Source organism: Vombatus ursinus, unplaced genomic scaffold (genome assembly GCF_900497805.2).
Source record: "Vombatus ursinus unplaced genomic scaffold, bare-nosed wombat genome assembly UNPS02014807.1, whole genome shotgun sequence".
Taxonomy (NCBI): domain Eukaryota; kingdom Metazoa; phylum Chordata; class Mammalia; order Diprotodontia; family Vombatidae; genus Vombatus; species Vombatus ursinus.
The window spans coordinates 675617-681655 of record NW_020954585.1 but is presented as its reverse complement, the minus strand read 5'-3'; the positions used below and the strand labels follow the sequence as shown (position 1 = coordinate 681655).

The 6039-nt window shown below is 38.5% G+C and overlaps 1 protein-coding gene across 4 annotated transcripts in view; it reads right to left on the bottom strand.

Annotated features, from left to right (window-relative positions):
- LOC114052094 (uncharacterized protein C7orf50 homolog) overlaps positions 1 to 6039 on the bottom strand; it is a 338906-nt gene that overhangs the window by 7914 nt on the left and 324953 nt on the right. The window lies entirely within an intron of this gene.

The following is a 6039-nucleotide window of genomic DNA, read 5'->3' as shown; positions in this document are numbered from 1 at the left end:
TGTGTGTGTGTGTGTGTGTGTGTGTGTGTGTGTGTGTGTGTGTGTGTGTATGTACAGGAATATTTCACTTTACTGCACTTCTCAGATACTGCATTATTTTACAAATTGAAGGTCTATGGCAACCCTGTGTTGAGCAAGTCTACTGGCACCATTTTTCTAACAGCACGTGTTAACATTGTGTCTCTGTGTCCCAGTTTGGTAACTCTCACCATATTTCAAACTTTTAAATTATTATACCTTTCATGGTGATCTGTGATTAGTTATCTTTGATATTACTATTGCAATTGTTTTGGGTAGCCATAAACCATACCCATATAAGATAGTGAACTTAGACGATAAATGTTACATGTGTTCTGACTGCTCCACTGACTGCCCGTTCTCCTGTCTCTCTCCTTCTCCCCAGGTCTCCTATGCTCTGAAACACAACGGCACTGAAGAACAACACATAAACTTAGTTGTAAAACAGCAGCAGGATTTGAGAAGACTGACTCCAATTTTGAAAGAAGTTGTAATGAAGGTAAAAAAAATGCAGGCATCAAATAGCATCACATACTACAGAGAAATCTTTCATGAAAGAAAGAGTCAATCAAAGCAGCAAAATTCATTGTTACTCTATTTTAAGAAATTGCCAGAGCCATCTCAACCTTAAGCAACTACCACTCCGATCAGTGAAAAGCCATCATCAAGGCAAGACCCTCCACCAGCAAAAAGATGATGATTTGCTGAAGGTTCAGATGATGGGTAGCATTTTTTTTTAGCAATAAAACATTTTCTAATTAAGGTATGTACATTGGGTTTCTTTGGACATAATATAAACCAAAAAATCTGTGTGACTCACTTTATTGTGGTGGTCTGGAACCAAACCCACAGTATCTCCAAGGTATGCCTGTATAGTCTTTAGCATATAATAAAGTATATGTGTATATGTGTATTACGTACATATATATATATAGTCTTCTAAAACATTTTTAAAAAATTCATACAGTGACCAAGCCTGATGATTTCTCTCTCTCTCTCTCTCTGTCACAGACACACAGACACAGACACAGACATAGACACACACACACACACAAAATAAAACTAAGAGCCATTCCCTAATAGAAAAGCAGTCACAGGACATGAATAGTTTTCAAATGAATTGTAAACTTTACATGACCACATGAAAACACATTCCAAATCACTAAGAAATGCAAATTAAATCAACTCTGAGGTTTCATTTTCTAACAGGCAAATTGGCAAAGATTTTCAAAAGATGGGAACTGTCAAAATGTAGGAAGCCAGATATACTAATGCATTGTTGGTGGATCTGTGAAGTAGTTCAGCCACTCTGTATTTTAATTTGGAATGATATAAAAAAATGTGAGTAAACTCTCTAATTCAGTGATCCCATTTCTAGGCATACACTCCGACAGAAACAAAGGTTTCATCATATGTTAAAGTATTCATAGCAGAACTCTTCTTTGTAGCAAAGAACTAGAAACAACGAGGTTGTCCACTTAATTGGGGAATGATTGAAAAAAACCTAGAGTATATGAATATAATGGAATATTATCATGTGGTTAAAAAATGACAAATACTAGAAATTCAGAGAAACTTGGGAAGGTTTATATGGACTGATGTAGAATGAAATAAGCAGAACTCAGAGAATACTATACATAATGATTGCAACAATGTAAATGAAAAGATGGTCAGAAGGAACTGGAACAATGAGTAACTGAAAAATCCATTAAAGTTTCAGAGAAGAGATAATTATACATAATTTCTCTCTCACAGCAGAAACAGGTGAGACTAGTAGGATACTGTACATACTGTCAGGCAAGTTTAATGCTTCAGATATTTTGCTTAATTGCTTTTTATTTTTTTTTGTCTGTAGGGATGGTTCAATTGGGTAAGGGGAGGGTGGGTAATGACTATGATGCAAAGACAAATAGTGTAAACACATTTTTAAAAAGAATCGAATGAAAAGAGAATGGAAGCATTTTTATAAGTTGCAAAGAACTAAACAAGTATAAAGCATCATAAGAGTGCAGTATTTGCAAGTATTTTAGACTTTGTGGCTCATTCACTTTGTAAACTGCTGAACAAAATTAAGATATCAGTACACAGAATACAAATGATTAATTTCCTCTTTCATATATAAAGATGTGAGGGCTAGGCTGTTCTTGGTAAATTAAATACTTTGAAATTAACTCAACAAACATTTTTTGAAAAAAAATTAAGTTTTTTATTTTATTGTTGTGTCCTTTTGTTTTTAAATTAAATGCCAGGAATTAAATGAAGGAAGTTGTATTATATATCTCCCTCTGCCCTCCTCTACACAGCAAGCCATCCCCTGTAATAAAGATTAAAAAGAAATAGAAAAAAGGCAGTTCAGCAAAATTAGCCAACACATTGATTATGCCCAAAAGCAAATGTAATATTCCACACTCGTAGCTTCTGAACCCGGCATTTTCTCAACTTTTCTTCAGGCTGAATTTGGTCATTATAATTACACAGTGTTTGGTGTTGTGGGTTCTTCTGTTTGTTTGTTTGTTTTGGTGTTGCTGTTGTTCTTTCTGTTTACATTAGTGTACTTGTTGTGAATGTTGTTTTCCTGCCTGGGCTTCCTTGGTTAACATAACTTCCTATTCTAGACCAAAGTCCAAGTCTGAGACCAGGCTCAAGGCTGCACTGGGTACAGGACTCTCAGTAAGGTCAACTACAAAGAACACCAAGCTTGCCTATCATAATGGTGTGGCGATTCTGACATGTCCTATTGCCAGAACCACCATATCATTGTTCACAACCTGGGTTGGTTTTTGGACTTGGACGGGAAGAAAAGCATTAAAGAAATCTTGGTAGCTCAAGAGGAGAAGGTGAGGCACGTGGCTGGTGAGGAGATTCTCCAACTGTTTTAGAAGCTGAGGCTGGACTGCAATCTGTTTCTCTCTCCAAGGGGGAAAGTAGCTTGGATCCTGCAGATACCCCTAGAAAAGACCCAACCTGATCTGATGAAATGTTGACTTTTTTCCTTTTTATCTTTGTGCTGAAAAAGAAAGGGTCTTGGCTTAATGTTGTTTTTCTTTCTTTTTTGTTTTTATAAACAAAAATTAATTATCTGTATTCTTCATCAAATATGAATTCTTCATATTTGCTTGTTGTTTTTTTTTACAATGCAATAATATCTCATACATTCACGTACCACATTTGTTTAGTCATTTCCCAATCAGTGGACACCTAATCTGTTTCTAGTTCTTTGTTGACAAAAAAATGTTGCTATGAATATTTTGGGAGTATGTGGGATCTTTCCAGTCCTTGACTGCATAATGAATATATATGTGGCAGTTGGATCTCTACATCAAAGGGCATGGATATTTTAGTCCATTTTCAGCAAAGTTCCAAATTGTTTTCCAGAATGGCTAGACCAATGAAAAACAATGTGTCTGCCTTCTGGTAGCCCCTCAATAAACATTTATTAAGAGCTTACTCTGTGCAGCCCACTTGACTGGTATTGGGAATAGACAGAAACAAGATACTTCTTGCCCTCAAGGAGCTTCCATTCTACTGGGGGAATACAACCTGTACACAGATAGTCCTGCCTCTGAGGTTTACTAGCTGTGTAAGCTGTGTCACTTAACTCCCTGGGCCATAGTTTTTTCATCTGAAAATAAGGGTGCTGGACTAAATGGCCTTGCCAGTCTGAATTTTCAAGCTCTAATCTATGACACTATAATCCTAAATATGTGTAAGGAGAGAGGCAGAGACAGAGAGACAGACAGACACACACACACAGAGGTAGAGAGAGAGAGAGAGACAGAGTCAGAGAGAGACAGAGAAGGAGAAAGAGAGACAGAGAGACAGAAAGACTGAGAGAAAGAGCCAACAATAGGGAAAAGTTTGTTGTACAGGAAGTGTTAGCTGAAGGGAAGGGAGTGAATTGTTCTAAGAAGTGTAGGACAGGAGGAAATGTTTTCCAGGTGTAGAGGGAGGTGGGGGACGAAGTGCTGAATTCAGGGAATTGCAGATGGCTGGGACATAGGGTGTGTGAAGGGGAGTAATGTGAAGTAAATATAGAAAGGCAGGATGGAGATGGTTGTTGAGAGCTCTAAGACCGGGGAGAGGAGACTATTTTTATAATGGAAGCAACAAGAAGCCATTGAGGATTTCCGAGCAGAAAGTAACATGGTTGACTTGTACCTTGGGACCATCTCTTTGGGCACTGGTGAAGAAGTCACACTCTCTCTGTCTCGCAGCCTCCCCTGAGGCCAGTAATGCCTCCTATTGGCAATTCAGCTACTCAGAGTTAGGGGGGTTGGCCGTGGGCATGGAAGACAACAAACAAAATAGGAATATTTCACATATGTAGAGCATTTTTGTAATTAAAGCACGTTCCCATGCACCATCTCTTGATTTTGGATGTACTTGTGATTTCATTGGCATAGGGAACTCTGACTCCTTGTACTTCTGCAGATCACTCCTGCTCTGCAATTTCCTGTCTGAAGAGGGATGCTTGGAGGACATTAAGGTTAAATGACTTATCCAGGGTCACACAACCTATACTAGATGTGGGGACCTGAATTCACATCTTTCTGCTGCCAAAGCCAGCTAGGTCTATCTCTAGACCATATACTGCCTTCTCATCTCATTTGAGAGCAATATTAAATTGGAAGACAAAAGGATCAGGTTTATGGCTACTTAGCATGATCCTCTAAGAGAATAAGCATGTGTTAATGAGGTCTATATTCTAGTCTCTGCATTCTGCCACAAAAAGAGAAATGGTGGGAAACCAGACTTGATATGAACAACAGTGAAGGAGACCATGTTCTTAAGAGGATCTATGGAGCAGACGTGGAAGTACGAGATGTTGCCCATGACCCTGTTCCCTCCTGAAGGAACCATAGACATAGTAACATCTTATGATATGGGCTACACCTCCTCTTTGAACAAGGAATGCACTCTGTGTTGGTCTATGTGTTTTTTGTGCATGCAGGGCTAAAAAATGCATGACATTCAATCTACATATATGGGAATGGTGACATATGAGAGATTTAGGCCTGGTAGGGCAAAAGTGTTTACTTTTCAGAGGAGTAAAATACTCTTGTCTTTAAAAGTAGGTCCCACTATCAGGATAAAGGTTTACATTAGGAAAAGGAAGAGAAGTGGGAAAGAGAAACAATGGGGAAGTGGGAAGACAATAAAGGAGAAAGAGAAGGAAAGCAGGTGAATATGGTAGTATGAAAAAACACTATCAATAATTTCAGCAGAGTACATCAGTGAGGAATTCCCTTTTGTGTATAGATTGGATAAAATAGTCATTGAGGACCCTTCCAACTTTGAAATTCCGTGATTCTGTTACTGATATATCTACTTGGTCTTACTTACTGGCCTCATATGTCATCTATCTCTCATCTAAATATCATAGTATCTGAAATTCCACTATTACAGACTCATTTTTTTGGGGGGGGAGCTCTATTTCTTTAGGACTCCTTTTAATTTTTCTTTTCTTTAATACCAGAAGGACTAAAACATTGAATTTTCATTGAGTAATCAGTGGCATAAAACTTGTTTTCCTTGATAGGAGGGACTTGAGGAAGAGTGAAAACCTGGGAAGCCTGGAGGATTGGGAGCATGAAGAAAGAGGGTGTTCAATGGTGACAGAGTGAAGGTAGAGGGAAATACCACCACAGGAAGGAGAAGGGAAGGAAAACTATATCCTTTAGAATTCTGTCTGACATTGTCTATCCCTGCTTGGAATAGGAGATACTGACTGTGGCTCTCACTTTTGCAGAGAATTTACCCTGATAACCCAAATCTGCCATAAGCTTAAAACTTGACCATGGACCTAACTTAAATAGCTTTGAGCATCCTGAAGCCAAACCACCCACGTACTCAGGGTACGTATTCCAAACCAGTCAAGCAAAAGTTCAAGTGTATCCAGGGGAAATAAAAAGACCAGGCCACTACATTTTTTGACTGGGATTCATTCTTTGAGGCCCAGCAGAAAACCTGCCAGCACACACACACACACACACACACACACACACACACACACACACACAC